Source organism: Dermacentor variabilis, chromosome 2, assembly GCF_050947875.1.
Source record: "Dermacentor variabilis isolate Ectoservices chromosome 2, ASM5094787v1, whole genome shotgun sequence".
In the NCBI taxonomy this organism is placed as follows: Eukaryota; Metazoa; Arthropoda; class Arachnida; order Ixodida; family Ixodidae; genus Dermacentor; species Dermacentor variabilis.
Window position 1 is genome coordinate 76,111,162 of NC_134569.1, and position 16,938 is coordinate 76,128,099.

At 50.0% G+C, this 16,938-nt stretch overlaps 1 protein-coding gene across 2 annotated transcripts in view; it reads left to right on the plus strand.

Annotated features, from left to right (window-relative positions):
• The first annotated feature begins 455 nt into the window (after window positions 1-455).
• Window positions 456-16,938, plus strand: part of LOC142570884 (acetylcholinesterase-1-like) — a 162,002-nt gene continuing 145,519 nt past the window's right edge. Inside the window, exon 1 of one of the 2 annotated variants that reach the window (XR_012825705.1) lies at window positions 456-707. The gene's annotated coding sequence lies outside the window, so the exon portion shown is untranslated. Of the gene's footprint in view, window positions 712-16,938 lie in introns of both variants that reach the window. The other variant, XR_012825706.1, reaches the window with a different exon arrangement.

Below are 16,938 nucleotides of genomic sequence, written 5' to 3' on the forward strand. Positions count from 1 at the left end.
GTGACGGATTGTTCTTTCTTTGTTGTACCAGTCATTTTCTTAGAGAAAAAAGAAAATGCGCCTTACAAATGACTCAATTTATTACGCTTTTTTTGCGCAAATGAATTCTTCGATGATCAAGTACGTTGCAGAATGTTCCCGAGAAGTGCTCAACGGAAGCGTCTGGGATGTCGCAGAAGGGGCAGTTGCGTCCATGTTCGTGAACTCGAACCCCGATTCGTTGAGGCCCGCCTTAATTAAGCTCGCGCTACGACGCAGAGTTTTGACAAAACGCGTCGCATAAACGCGATTTTCCGCAAGTGACGCGCCCAGCAGCGTTGGCTATGTGGTGCAGGTGCTGTCGCTGTTGGTGGTGTTCCCGTCGCAAAGCGCGGCTGCGGCAGTTTCCTCTTGTTTACGCGAACGTGATAAATGAGAGACAGCGAACAATCCAGGTGCGCATGCTGAGCGCGCAGCCCCGCGCATATCATTCATTCCGCGCGGAGACGGGTTTGGCTTTGTTGTGACGGCGTAACGTCTTGTATTGCGGCTTGTTTGCTTTGTGTAGACGTGTACCGACGTCCGTTGAAACATTACAATAGACAACGGTCTCCTTCCAGTTTCGTGTTTTCTTCAGAAGCTTTGGTCTGACGGTGCAAATGCCGATGTGTATCTCCGTGCCGCCGTGTGTGTACGTGTGTGGTAGCGAGGCGCCATCCAGAAACACCGTACGTAAGTCTGCAAGCATACAGCGAGAAAGGCAGCTCTTTTTCTTTCTCTTTTGCTGATATGATAGATGATATGACGTGTTCTAGTCCTTAGCATGACTTTCAAAGCAACGGTAAGGGTTAGCGGATTTTAATAAGCAGCAAATTTGGAGGTAGTGCGGTTAAATCATAACCGCCGTAAGATGATTCCAAAGCACAACGCGTACTCATATGTACTATATGTGTTGAACTATTAGGCATAACGTACCGAATGCTGTTGCATTATTTTCCTTTTTTTGGCGGCACCTAAGAACGGAGGACAAGAACAATAAAACAAGACGGGCCCTACTAATGAACAGCAGTGGTCGGTACAAAGCTGATGCGTATTCCAAGAACGCAATCTTGAAGTCAGCTCATTGACAAATTAAGGTACGCTTTCGATCGGGCCCGGCACGGGTTCGTTTTAGAAAGAGCGTCAATAAGAGCGTTACAAACTATATACCCAGACAGAGCTCTGATATAGGGGACCGGCTTGACTGCACTTGCTGAACATGTATAATAATATTGTGTAATATTGCCGCGACGCCATCTGTACCCAACCACGCTGACGACGAAGGCGATGACCTCGAGTGTGCACGCCAGCGAGGTTCTAGTGAAGAAGAAGGCTGAACTGAGCGCTTGTCTTAATTGTCTCGATTAAATACCGCTCTCCGCTCTTGTCTCAAGTAAGCCATGACAGTGGTGGACGTGCTCGGTTTCGCATTATCGCCCAATGATAGGGACGACTCCTGCGAGTAGCCCTGCATCCAGCCCTTCAAGACATCATCCACGCGTCGAAACACCTGTGCACCGCGAAAGCTGCCGTCTGCAAAATCTGTGCCCGGAATTCGGTCTCTTGCAAGGAACTTTGTCAGCGACCTCACCGACTCAGGAAATGGCGCTTGCAAGTCCAACACAGGTGACCGTTCGAAACAATCTAGTCCCCACAAGCTCCCACGGTGACACATATGAAGACGCCGAAGACTGGCTGGACCATGCAGTACGAACGCGTAGCTAAGGTGAATCAGTGGTGTCCGGACCAGAAGTTTTCCAATGTGTACTTCGCTCTTGAAGGTAGCGCAAGGACGTGTTTCCAAAACCGCGAGGCACGTTTGAAAACGTGGGACGAATTTAGCCGTTGGCTACTCGATACCGTCGGAAACACTGATCGCCGAGATAAGGCACAACGCCTTCTCGAGTTGCACATTCAGAAGCCTAACGAAAGTGTTTCGATGTTTGCCGAGGACATGTCTCGTTTGTTTCGCCGCGCGGATCCCAACATGCCTGATTCGAAGAAGCTGAGCCATCTCATGCGCGGCGTCAAAGAGCAGCTATTCGCTGGTCTCGTGCGTAACCCGCCTACAACAGTGGAAGAATTTATTAAGGAAGCCACAGCAATCGAGCGGGCGCTGCAGCAGCGTTGCCGGCAACACGAACGCCTGACTGCAGGAGCCGCAGTACGACATTGACAGACGAGACCTCTCTGTGTCAACTAATGAGAGACATTGTGCGCGAGGAGATTGTGAAGCAAACTGTGTCACCGAAGGAGGTTACTGTTGCTTCGGTCGCTGAAGTTGTCCGCCAAGAAATCCGGCAAGCATTTGCATCACCTGAGCCACTCCCTGAACCGTGTCCCGAGCCACGCGCATACAGCTACGCAGACGATTTCCGCCGCCCGCTTTCTACTGTGCCAGTACAGCAGACTGGGATACATAGCGCAAGAATGGCACAAGGACGAAGCAGGAACACGGGGCGAGCGCTAACTTTCAACAATTTATCGTTCTTGCGCTATGTATCCCAGTTTGTATGTATCCCACCAACACGCCCAAACTTCTTACCTGCCAGTACAGCAGTACCACTAGTGGCCACCTATTGCTGACTGGATACAGAGGGAGCATTTCAGGCGACCACAGCTTCGCAGGACCGACGTATGGCGCACTGCTGATCGCCGACCATTGTGTTGTCACTGTGGCGAACCAGGGCACATTTATCGTTATTGCCCTCATCGCCAGGGTGGCATCCAGGAAATGTCAGCTGACACTCCGCGACAGTTTCCAGAGAGACATCCACGCTTCGACGACAGTGTCACTCGGGAACACGGCAGCTCAGATAATAGAGACCTTTAGTTTAGGGGACGCAAGCGGCTTGCGTCCCCTAAACTAAAACTCTCTAATCTCCGGCCGCGCTCGCCGTCTCCGTTACGTTATTCTTCGCCGAACCGTCGCAGTTTCACTGACGTGGTAAGAGGCCGCTCTCGAAGCCCACGGCGGGGAAACTGAAATCAGCGACCACCGGGAGGAAGGTTGCAAGTCGTTGAACCACCGAAATCCCCCGTTATTAATGAGAAACGAGCAGAGCAAGCCGGAGAAACGGAACGACGACGAATTTGTGAATGCCGACCTACTCTTAACGATTGATGGGCACGACGTGGCAGCTTTAGTTGATACTGGCGCAGACTTTTCCATAATGAGTGAGCAGTTGGCAGACCGGCCTAGGAATGTCAAAATACAATGGACGGGCCCTCATATTAGAAATGCCGGGGGCCAGATAATGACACCTACATGAAAATGTACTGCACGACTCCAGATAGGAAATACAGCTTTTGTCGCCACTTTTATTATTTTAGAAGAGTGCTGCAGATCACTCATCCTTGGAATGAAATTCTTGCGGGAGAACGGCGCTGTGGTTAACATACGGGACGGTGAGATAACCTTGTCAACTAGTACAGACACGAGCCACGACGAAGAGCGCCAACGTACATCGTTAAATGTCGCCGACGACGACGTCTGCATACCACCACTATCATGCAGTCTTGTCTCCGTCAGTTGCGGAGAAGAGTTGAACAAGGACGGTGTATCCGAACAGTTAACTGCGCTTCTGTTCCATCAGGGTGTTGCCATCGCTCGGGATGTCGTCAGCCTAATCGGTGGTCGCACAGAGGTACTTCAGACAAATTTCGCCCGTGAACACCGGCGCATCAGTAAAGGCACCGCTGTGGCATACTTTGACGAAATTGACCACTTTCAACACTGCTTTGCTGTAAAAGAGGAATCGACCACCGATACGATGCCACATGCATCCGTCGTCGACGTTGACCCAGGTTTAGCACCACAAAAGAAACAAAGTCCCAGGGAACTGCTTGACGATTTTAAGGACTGCTTCTCTACAACGTCCTGAGTGCGTCAAACACCACTGACGAAACACCGCATCACTACGGAGGAAACAGCAATACCCATCCGACAGCATCCGTATCACGTGGCTGAGAAAGAGCGTGAAGCAATAAAGCAGCAAGTCAAGAAAATGCTCGAAGATGATGTCATCCGGCCGTCAAAAAGCCCTTGGGCATCGCCAGTGGTACTCGTTAAGAAGAAGGATGGTAGCCTGCGGTTTTGTATCGATTATCGCAAGGTCAATTGGTTTACGAAAAAAGATGTGTATCCCTTACCACGCATCGACGATTCCCTCGAAAGGCTACGGCATGCACGTTACTTCTCAACGATGGACTTAAAAAGTGGATACTGGCAAATAGAGGTCGAGAAATAGAGGTCGAAAATACTGCTTTTGTAACGCCTGATGGGCTCTATGAATTCAAAGTTCTCCCTTTTGGTTTGTGCTCCGCCCCAGCCACGTTCGAAAGGCTAATGGATACTGTTCTCTCAGACCTTAAGTGGAAGACTTGCTTAGTCTACCTAGACGATGCCATTGTTTATTCTGCCACATTTGATGAATATCTTAGACGGCTACGGCCAGTTCTTCAAGCCATCCGGTCCGCTGGGCTTACCTGAAAACCTGAAAAGTGCCACTTTGGCTATGAAGAACTACAGTTGAAGGGCCACGTTGTAAGTCACACAGGTGTCAGACCTGATCATGAGAAAATCGCAGCCGACGCAAAGTTTTCAAGGCCTACAGACAAGAAGACAGTCAGACGCTTCCTGGGCCTATGCGCATATTATCGGCTATTTATTCCGGGTTTTGCACGCGTCGCCTCACGGCTCACCTGCCTAACCAGATAAGATGTCACGTTTGTGTGGGGCGAGGAGCAGGAGGCGGCATTTATCGAGTTGCATCACCCTCTACAAACTCCGCCTGTTCTTGCCCACTTTGACGTGGATGCGCCGACAATAATCCACACCGATGCCAGCAACGTGAGTCTAGGCGCCGTCCTTGTTCAGCGGCAAGACGGCGCTCAGCGAGTCATCGCTTACGCGATGACTGTCACGTGCCGAGTCGAACTACTACACCGCAGAGAAGGGATGCTTGGCTTTAGTATGGGCAGTTACCAAGTTCCGCCCGTACATATGCGGCCGCCCATTTCAAGTCATAAGTGACCACCATTCTCTCTGTTGGTTGACCAACATGAAAGATCCATCTGCACGTTTGGCACGCTGGAGCCTACGGCTTCAAGAGTACGACATGACAGTGGTCTATATATAAATCGGGAAGGCAGCACTTAGACGCTGATTTCCTTTCCAGATCGCCGATCGAGCCGTCAGGCAGAGATGGTGACGAATCCGCAGGCTTTTTAGGAGTTGTTGATGCGGCCACCATCTCTCAACAACAGCAAGTGGACCAGGAGCTCACTTCATTAACTGATTTATTAGAAGGCCGCACCACAAGCAAGCCCGAATAGTTCTCAATGTACCTGTCATCATTCTGCATACGCAACAGTGTTCTTTTTAGGAGAAACTTCTCTTCAACCTGGAAGCGATGTCTACTAGTCGTCCCTAAAACTCTCCGCAATGAAATCTTGCAGGCCTGTCACGATGAAGCTACCTCAGGCCACCTAGGCTACACAAGAACATCAGCACGGATCAAAGCAAAGTACTACTGGCCACGGCTCGCAGCACAGATGAAACACTACGTTCGAACGTGCCTTGACTGTCAGTGGCGAAAAGTGCCACCTACGAAACCTGCCGGACAATTACATCCGGTTCCAGTGCTGGAAACGCCGTTTGCACAAATTGGGATGGACCTTTTGGGCCTATTAACAATATCTGCTTCCGGAAATAAGTGGATCATAGTTGCGACAGGTTACCTCACGCGATATGCTTAAACCAAGGCACTTCCGAGCAGCACAGCAGCCGAGGCCGCACAGTTCTTCATCGAAAACGTCGTCCTGAAGAACGGTGCTCCAGCGGTCATCGTAACCGACATGAGAACCGCGTTTACGGCTGAACTTTTGCGAACTGTACTCACCCTCAGGTGGCACGGCACACAGAATGACGACAGCCTATCACCTGCAAAGCAATGGACTTACGGAGAGCCTCAACAACACTCTCGCAGACATGCTGTGCATGTATGTCGATGTGGAACACAAGAACTGGGACCAAATATTGCTTATAATACCGCTCGTCAAGAAACAACAAGAATGAAGCCATTCAGTCTCCTCCGCAGTCGAGAAGTGACTACAATGCTTGATGCTATGCTTCCTCATAATTCCAGTGATTCCGAGACTGGCGCCGCAGATTTTACAGAGCGCGCCGAAGAAGCAAGATAGCTCGCGCGCGTTCGCGTAACTAACCAGCAAGACCGTGATTCCCGACGTTACAATCAGCACCATCGATGCGTCGTGTATCAGCCCGGCCAGAGCCAGGGTTTAGGCTCCAGTACGCCGCCAAATCCTCGCGGAGATACTTCTACGCCGATACTTCGGACCGTACAAGGTTATACGACGCCTTAGCGGCGTCAACTATGAAGTCATTCCCGACAGCCCATCATGCTTGAGGCGTCGTCGGGACCTGCCTGAGACTGTGCACGTGGTGCGCATGAAACCTTATTTTTCTGAATGACGTGGACGCTCTCTGGTTCGCTGGACACTGGGTGCTACCAGCCGAGCATCGGGATGATGCTCTTTCTGGAGGGGGGCAAACGCCGCCACGCCATCTGTGCTCAACCACGCTGACGACGAAGACGACGACCTCGAGTGCGCAAGCGAGGTTCTAGAGAAGAAGAAGCCTGAACTGAGCGCTTGGCCTAATTGTCTCAATTAAATATTGATCTCCGCTCTTGTTTCAAGTGAGCCGTGACAACATGTCCTCTTTCTATTCCTCTTTCCCTTACCTCCAGTTTAGGGTAGCAAACCAGCGCTCGTCTGGTTGATCTCGCTGCCTTTCCCGTCCTTGCTCTCTCTCTCTCTCTCTCTCGCTTTCTCTCTCGCTCTCTGGGTGGGCCAGAATTCACGGTGACCATAACTGTGCTGAGCCGCTGCAATTAAACCTAAGGCAGTGCCAGTCGGCCGATGTAAACAGTTAAATGAGACGCGAATGCAGGCCACTACACTTGCACGCTGATGATTGTCTACCCATAGACATCTACAGTCTTGCATGCGTACGACCAGTTGCGAGTATACACTCTCCAAACAAAAGGGTGCAAATCACAGTGGCCAAGGGCGTTTATAGGCGGAAATGGAACAGCTGGAAAGGAAATACACGTAGCCGCATGAGCTTCTACGTGTAGGCCTGAAAGTCGGAGGTGTTTGTCCAGACTGCGCTTGACAACTATGCACCAGCTTGGCGACAACCCCGTTATGTAGACCGAGTCAGAATGCACAGCCATCCAACGTGTATACGGGGCTGAGCTAACGCCACCGCATCGCTGCTCATCTGCCGCAGAAACGTTCACGAGACTAGAGGCGCCAGGAAGAGGGAGAAGCAAGAACTGGGCACGAGTCCGCCCCCCAATAAAGCCGATCCTAAAGGCGAAGTTTCTTTTCCTAATATCCACTTGCTCGACAGCTGGACATTCGGAACCTTGCCGCGCGCTTTGAAGAACTTTCTGGAAACGACACTTCTACAGCGACAGAGTTTCGCCAAAGACTGAACGCAATGTGCTTTCTTTTTTTCGCCGCAGGTTTCTAACTATTTATTTTCGCGCCGTTCTTCCTTTCCTTTCTTAATTTTTTGTTTCATCTTTTGCGCGCCTGGAACCTTTGGCGAACGTCCGACGTTGTCACGCAAAGTGCTTGCCAGTGCGCAAGCTCTCACGCGTCCAGCGAGCCAATTCTATAGTTTCCCAGCCTACCTATTGAAGCCTCCCTCGAGGTTTCACGCGCGTACTACATTTCTCGAGCCGCTTTTAATGACAGCGTTTAAATTTGGCCTCCCCTATTCACGGCTGAGCGCCGCCGAGTGCGCCTTAAGCGGGATCCCTTTCAATCTCAGTCAATGACAGGCGCAGATGTTACTCTCCCGAACCGAGCCGGGTACGCGTCCGGCACGGCGCTCTCTTCATTCACTGTCAACGCGTCGCTTTCGCCCGATCCTTTCCGTCTGAAACAGTGCGGCGACGCGCTGGGAGCGCTCGCTCGCAGCGTCGATGAGAAGCATCTGGACGCGTTATTCTTTCAAGGCGTTTCCTCATGACGATACCTCACGACTTCTTTCAGGCGTTGTCTCTGGGCACAAAGACGAGAATGTGCCCGCGTTTGCGTGTAATTGAATTCGTTCCCAACGTATCAGCCGTTTCGTGCGTGCGTGCGTGCGTGTATGCGTGTGTGCGTACACTGGGCGTCATTAATTGAGCATCGTGCATGTGATAATGAAGCGCCGAAGGGAGAGCACGCGAGTAATTAATTGGAGGAATACAGATAATGGTGCTAGCACTGGGGGGTTACGCGCCTGCCTTTCAGTGGAGCATTGATCGTTCGGCGCCACCGTCCAAAGACATATCCTGAAAGAGGTTGCATTTAAAACCTCTTCTTTCGCCTCTTTCCCCACTTCATTGTTGAAATGACGTGAAAGTGTTTCGCGTGGGATGCAACTGCCTAAAACTGCATCCGGAATTAAGCAAAACAAGACAAACGCGGCTTGAAACATTTGCACCCTATCTTTTCGTTAACGTAAAACCTATGCGAAATACGCGTGTGCCTCTTTCAGAGGCAATCAATGAGTCCAAAAGTTGTTTCTTGGAATGTGTGAGCGGCGGAATGTGTGGCGCCGAGCTTCTTATAGACTTTTTTTTTATTGCGGTAGCAATTATATGGACACTCTATGGAGATTTCTGCCGTCGCCGTCGCCGTGTGGTTCCGTATGTGAAAGCGTGTGAGGGGGAGCCGGTAACGCGCTTCAATCCCGCATGCGCGAGTAAGGAACGCGGCCCGGATGCGTGCCTTCTCCAGTGGCGCGTGAGGCAAGGGGTGGTGAGGCGAGGCAGGAGGGGGCGTTCTTCTCCGGTGGCTGCTACGGTGCCTCGATGTCTTCCTCGCCCGCCGCTTGGACACAACCGCGGCGTCTACTAGGGCGTTGGCCGCGCGAATCGCGGACGCCGTAGTAGACACCTTTGGCGGACGCCGTAGGGACGCGTTGCCGGCGCTCGTGTGTCTTGAGAGCGGTCTGCGACGCGGCTGAAGTGCGCGCCCGCGCGGGCCTCATCTTCAAAGTGATATGCGATGTTTGCAAAGAGCGCGTAGGGCCGATAGCTTCGTATGTGTTGTCCTTTCAACGTTTCGTACGCGTTGAAGCGACATATGTACGGAGGTCAATTGGCTTGCGGCTGCTGCCGCGATTCCTAACTCCAGCGTTTTCACAGACAGTTTCCGTTGTCATCGAGCGATGTGTGTTCATGTTTACCGGTGCACGCCTGACACCGTGCTGGTTAATTTAGTTAAAACACGTTGACGGCCTAGTTGGTTTGAATCTATGATAGAATGTGTAAGCGCGACTGAATAAGGACGTAGCAGACACACAAAGACAGCGCTGTATCCGTGTGTCTGCTTCTTGCTGCAGTGAAGTGCAAGGAAACCATCCGATTAGTCCTTGCTTACTTTATTCCTGTGTTCGCGTAGTGTATCATTAAGGCATCTACCAGTTTAGCCAGCATAGCTTGCTCCACATGTCATTTGGATACGGTAGGTAACGCCTGTGCTGAACCTTACGCACCTTTCTCTTTGCTTCTTCTCGCAGTTTGTCTTACCTGTACACCGCCACAGAAAGGAAGTAACTACGCGTGTTATTAGAAAGGAGTAGCCTCTCAACGTTGCTAACTGAAAGGTGCTGAAGTTCGTGCGAACTTTTGAAACATCATTTTTATATATGTTGGCCATTGAACAGTTGATTGTTGGGCTATTTGGTTTTCCATAATTGAAGTAGTAACTTAGCGCGATAAAAATTAGAGACAAGAAATGTGGACAAATACAAGCGTTTATCTTTGTCCACCTTTCTTGTCTCTCTGATTTTGATCGCGCTAAGTTACTACTTCAGTTTTAACCACGGAGTTACGCTGGTGCATTGCGGTAAAGTTCGACAGAAGGACGCAGAGGCAGTGTCAAAGATTCCTGGGTATGTGTTCTCCCATACAAATCGGGCCTCGAGGCCCAGTTAATAGAGATCGTACCCAACAGAACAATCAATTCTAACTTTTTCATTCTCAACGTGTACAGCGCACCATCGGACAGGAAAAGAGACTTTAGAACATTACTAGGCACCACGTCTAGGGCGGTGAGAAGCGCGCCTCTCGTTGTTGCGGGTGTCTTTAACGCACCCAATACGGAATGGGGGTACGGTTACAAAAGTGCAAAAGGGACGAACTTGGCCATCAACGCTGCAGAGCTCGGCTTAATACTCGTCATGGACCCAAGGCTCCCCACCAGATCCGGTAATTCGGTCAGTCGAGATACGACTCCCGATCTCACCTCCCTCCGAGGTATCGAAGGCACGTGGGACAACCTCCACGAGGGGCTAGGCAGGGACTACTACATACTTGAAATTCTCTTGCGTGTCAAACCCAGACCACCCGCGAGATATAAGTATGTGGACTGGGACCTTTTTCGAAAAATCAGAAATGAAACAGACCCGCCATACAAAACGTATGCCGATCTTCTACAGAATCTGAACATGGCGGTTAAAGGAACGACCATAGAAATCATTACGGATCTTGAAGTTCCTAAAATGGGCTCGAGACTTGCTCACCTTCTGGAGGCCAAACACGCCCTCTCAGCCAGGTGGAAGACCCAAAAGCTTAATCGTAGACTCAGATCGAAAATAGCGCTTCTTAACAAGGAGATTGAAACCTATTCGGTCCAGCTCGCCCGGCAGCAATGGGATGAGACATGTACCGAAACGGACGGGCGTATGCGAAGAAGTAGCAAATGGAGCTTACTGAAAAGTCTCCTCAACGATAAACAGTCTAAGGACACCCTTAGCCTTGCAAGGGATAGGCTCATTAAGAAGCAAACCGCAATCGGCCTCACCGACAGGGAATTAGCCAACAACTTAGCACGTATTTATCTCCCCCTCGCCAAAGACGCGGATCGCCCGGTGGAGCATGTGAACTACACGGGATTCTCGGCACCTGATCTAGACGAACGTTTCACCGTGTCAGAGATCAGACACGTTCTCTTCAATCTAAATGGCAGATCAGGCCCGGGACCTGATGGAATCACGGACAAACTCCTCAGGAACCTAGACGATAGGCCAATCGAGATAGTCACGGTCAAAATAAATGAGGTATGAAAAAGTGGACAGGTCCCGATAGACTGGCGTACCGCAAAAGTAGTACTCATACCCAAGCCAGTAAAACCACCACATATAAATAATCTGCGGCCTATTTCCCTTACATCATGCATCGCCAAGGTTGCGGAGCACGCGATACATAACAGGATCACTGAACATATTGAAAACAAGGAGCTGTTTAGACACAACCTAATCGGCTTTAGACAGGCGTTGTCCACACAGGACGCTATGCTTTTGCTTAAGAAAGCAATCTTTGATAACCCAACTCGCGACGTGAGAGGGATCCTCGCACTGGACCTCTCCAAGGCCTTCGACAGGGTCGCGCATAAACACATCCTGACGGAGATTTCGTCTCTCAACCTGGGCCAGCGGTTTCATGTTTACACCAGATCTTTCCTCGCGGATAGCAAGGTACACCTCCGACTAGGCATGGTCACGGGAGGACCATACGAACTAGGCACCTGCGGCACCCCGCAGGGCTTGGTCCTCTCCCCACTCTTATTTAATATAGCCATGCACAAACTCTCCACTCGCCTCGCTGCAATACCGAACGTGGGTGCCGCCATTTATGCGGACGATATCACGATCTGGGCGCCGGGCGGATTGCTAGCCATGCTCTAACACTCGTTACAAAGCGCGTTGGAGGCTACCGAAAATTTTCTTTCAAATACGGGCCTTGAACTCTCCCCCGCTAAATCAGAGCTACTGTTATACCGCCAGTCCAGACAGGGGGTCAGAAATCTTGCGCCTCTGGAAACTCTGCCGATAGAAATTCGAGCTAAAAATGGGCATCCCATACCGAGGATGGACTCGGTCAAGATTCTAGAACTCCTCATTGATGTCAAGGGCTGTAGCTCGACGGCCCTCAACAGGCTCACTGGACAGGCTAGTAATGTCCTAAGACTTGTAGCCCGCGTCTCAAATCGAAGAGGCGGTCTCAAAGAGGACAATTTGCTCAGAGCTTATCAGGTATTCTTCCTGAGTCATGTCATCTACATCGCGCCGTACCTTAACTGGGGCGAAGCGGAAAAGGCCAAGCTCGACTCCCTAATCAGAACCGGCCTCAAGCGCGTGCTCGGCCTTCTGCAGTCCACAAGCAATGAGAGGCTGCTGGAGCTAGGACTCCATAACACCATCGATGAGCTAATAGAAGCTCACGCAGCGGCTCAGATAATGAGACTTTCATCCACTAAGCCAGGGATTAAGATTTTAGAAGAAGCGAGAATCCAACCCAGACATGAACCGGCGACCAAAGTTAGCTTGACCCGGGAAGCCAGAACTCGCATCTTGGTTGACCCCGTCCCGCGAAACATCCACCCAGTGCATAACGAGGGTAGAAGATTCGGGAGAGCCAAGTCCACCCTTAAAAAGATCAATCAGCAGAAACTAGATGCCCTCTTTGTCGATGCTGTTAGATATGACAATGGGGAAAAGTTCGCTGTCTCGGTGGTAGACGCGGGGGGCAACCTGGTCAATGCAGCCTCTGTTTATACGAAGTTTGCCCATGTGGCGGAAGAAGCGGCCATCGCTCTGGCTTTTCACAGCTCAAAAGTTCCCGCTATCGTCTTCTCGGACTCGCGCACAGCGGTTAGATCCTTCTCGTCCGCCCTTCTGAACAGGCGAACAGTATCGTGATTACAGCACTTCACTGTACCAGGGAGAGCAGCGAAGGAGGATACCAAATCTCGTGGTTCCCAGCCCATCTATATAGCTCATTTAACCCGCTTGGATGTAATCCTAACGCGCAGGCCCACCGGAGAGCGCGCGATTTCACGCACCGCGCTGCCGCGGGTAGCCAGGCTTGGAACGAGGTCAACATCCACAAAGATCCGTTATGTACTTTCCACGCAATTGTTTCCCATTATCGACTAGGCAGGTGGACATTTCCACCCCCTCACCCCAAATTGAACAAATCTCAGGCTACCACACTCAGACTCCTGCAAACCCGTTCGTATCCCACTCCTCGATCCCTTAACAAGATAGATCCTGAACACTCACAGTCGGGCCCCAAATGTGGTCATGACTCATGCTCCTTTGACCATATGCTCTGGCTGTGCCCAGCCCTTAACGCCTCTCCACCCATCACAAAAGAACAATGGCAGGAATCTCTCAAGAGCAGCAATCTCCACATTCAACTCCAGGCTGTCCAGAGGGCCCACAACATTGCGGCGACCCGCCGTGGTTGCTCAGTGGCTATGGTGTTGGGCTGCTGAGCACGAGGTCGCGGGATCGAATCCCGGCCACCGCGGCCGCATTTCGATGGGGGCGAAATGCGAAAACGCCCGTGTGCTTAGATTTAGGTGCACGTTAAAGAACCACAGGTGGTCAAAATTTCCGGAGTCCTCCACTACGGCGTGCCTCATAATCAGAAAGTGGTTTTAGCACGTAAAACCCCAAATATTATTATTAACATTGCGGCGGGACTTGATCTCCCGGTCCCATCGTGGGCGGAGCCACCGACTTGATCTTCCGGAGCCTTCGGTTTTGGCTCCCCAAGGTCTCAGTCCTTCAGGACTCAAATAAAGTTCTTGTCATGTCATGTTATGTGTTATCCCCCCTGCAACTCGAAAGCTTTGACGTTCGTCCTCCGCTGTAATATTACGAAAGCAGGTGCGATCAAACTGTAATCTCCCCGTGATGGCTCAGTGATTGTGACTTTCTGCCGCTGACGAGCACAAGATCGCGGATCCAATCACAGTTCGCATTCCTATAGGGACTGAATAAAAGAAAGAAAGAAAGAAAGAAAGAAAGAAAGAAAGAAAGAAAGAAAGAAAGAAAGAAAGAAAGAAAAAGAAAGCTCGTGTATTGTACTCTGAGTGGACGTTAAAAGCCTCAAATGGTCAGAATTAATCCGGAGCCCGCCTTAGTTTTGAACTTATGCATCTGAAGTGCGATATGTGTAGACTGCGATGGAACGAGTGGCACGTAAAACTCCAGACACGTATATTCATATGGAATGAGCCAAACACTAAGTGGTCATATAGGGCTGGGATCGTGCACTCTCCAGACTCCATCGGCGCCACTTAAACCTTTTATCGTGCGCTACATTTTGGCAGATCATCGCCGTTGCGCTTCTGACTCAGTCGCTCGCGCTTCCTGGGAAAGCGCGGGTCAGCGCAGCTGGTGGGTGACTCGCTTCGGCGGCTCGCATGCTTGCTTCCGAGCCGCACCATCGTGGAGCTGGCCTCGGTCTTCTCGTACTTCCGCGACGCCTGAATCTGACTCATGGGATCTCGTGGCTGATTGTCGCGTGAGGGCAACTCGAGGGAACTCCTGCCGGCCGCGCCTTGTCTGTGAGACGAGTGAATTTCAAGCAAATACGTATACTCAAGTTCCTCACGTCTATCGGTTGGTTTCTGCGTTATCGGCTGCGTTTCTCTTTGTTGTAATGCAAGGAGGGGCACATCGCCGATGTGTTAAAGGTCGATCGTACTTAAGGTGCTTTTTTAAGTGCATCGACGATGAGGACAAGCGAGCTGACACGTGTCGTCCGCACATCGTCGTCTGCGGAGCTCAAAGTGTGTAGCACGCTGATGCCCGCCTGCACGATGAAACAAGACACTGAGGATGCTTGCGTCATGCGTGCATTCACGACTCAATGCCAGTCGTCACATGGTTTTCCTAGAGTTGATAATGAAATGGCTTTTCTGAGTTAAGATGTTCGTGCATGTTTATAATAGGTACACGTTGATGGGGCCTTACAACGTCTTTCAACACTGTAGGTAAACTATAAATTAAACTCGTGTTTATATAGGTACACGTTAAGGGGCCCTTACAACGGCTATTCAACACAGTAAACAGACCATAAATTAAACTGCGAGAACTTGGACCAAATAAAGGCAGCTTTTTTTTCTTTATCATTAACCAAACTTAAAAAGATCCCCTGTGGCGTGTAGCACAATTATCTCTCTTGAGCTAGATTACTCTAAGAAGCGAGCATTACTTGAACGAGAAATCAATACGGCATAATCGAAAAATTACTAGAACGTCACTAATCAATTTTTGAATTAATTATTTTACAGCACTTATTAAAAATTACGAATCATCGCCAGTTATTTCGCAAGTCATATATCCACTTAGAAAGAACTTCTTTGAATGACAACATTCTCGAGATATTCGTTTCCGAAGTGCTCGACGAAATTCACGGTGTTCCAGTTATTTCTGAGATTCAGCGCTAAAAAAAGAGGCGTGTTCTAAAGAGTAAGCGGAATGACAGTTCATTTTTACAACGAATAAGACGGCGCTTACCTCAAAACAGGTGCAACCGTCAAAATTCGTTCCAAGTCTTGTCAAATCACTGAAATCAACTAATAAATTGCAATACATGTGCTACAGTTATTTATAAAGCTTAAGAGTAAAATTTTGTTAATTTGTAACTTACGCATTTTGGTTTCCTGTTGAAACAATGGCCGCTTCCTCGATTATCCAACTCAATGAGTGTATTTGTGCTATATGCCACGAGTGATTTACATGAAGTTATGTTAACATTAAGATACTCACTTCCAGGGAGCAGGGAATGTGCACTACCGCTGTGATTTGTCGCTCATACTTTAATAATGATTTTTCAAATCTCTGCAAGCAATATTTCTTTACTTGAGTGCTCAGTAGGGTCACTCTATAACTATTGAACGAGAACCTATTGGTTATAGCTAGACAAAAAACGGAAGAAGGTGCAGCAGTCTTAATATTACTATACAGATATAGGGTGATCACTTAAGTTTATGGAAGTTTTCAAAATAGCTTTTTGCAGATAACATAATTCTAGCCCCTGAGCTGGATTACTCAGAGATGCGAATGTTACTTGCACGCGAAATATCATATCCAACTAATTAACAAAACTCCACTAATTATCTCTTGACTCAATTACTTTACGGCACATGTTGCAATTTACGAATTGTAGTTGATGAGTTCACAAGCCGCATCTACTTGGAATGAATTTACAGAATGACGCCACTTTATGGATATCTGTCATCAAACTTGCCCTAAAAATGCTTGGTTAAATGGTTAAAATTAGGAAGACGAACTGACCTAACGCAGAACTTTGGGGTGCTCCACTAGAGGTATACCGTACAGACAAAAGAAGATCGATAATTGACGCGCATGAAACAGGAGCTTGTGGGGATGCGTGACTCTCACGTGTCCCCTGATATGTTGTTTTCCCTCATAGCTCCCGTTTCCTGTAATCCGGCTTCGCCGCGTGGCTTGGTGCCCGCGGCAGTCCGTGTGGTTGAAGCGCATTGCGAGAGATGGCGCGAGTGTGGCTCTGCTAACGCCACCTAACAGCGGTTACTTGGGCGCGGAAAGGGGAAGGCTCTTCCTCTTTGGCACGCCTCGGCAAGCGGCGCGGACGTTCTGCGCGTGCGCCGATATGCTTCTGCGAGACCGTCTCGTGAGGCCTACCCCGGAATGAATGAACACTATCGTTCGAACGCGCCACCGTTCGCGTGACCGTACGGGCGAACGACCAGGCGTTGGTGTCCAGATGGGGCGAACATATTCGCTCCTTATCCGGTCGCGGTGAGCCGAACTTCCGCGATTTGTCGCACGCCCATCGGCATGTTTTGTGGATAGCAACTCGGCTAGCAGGCATTGATTTATGAAGGGTGCGATAAATGCCCTGGTGAGTGTTTGCACTACTGCATTGTCGTTCCTTTGTCCCAAGAGCACGGGTGAGAACCCCACAAGCTACAGAGGTATGCGTAGCGGAGCCACAATAGCAGCTTCAGCTTCGTAGCGCGCAAGCTTCTCGAGCAGCAGGGGATGAT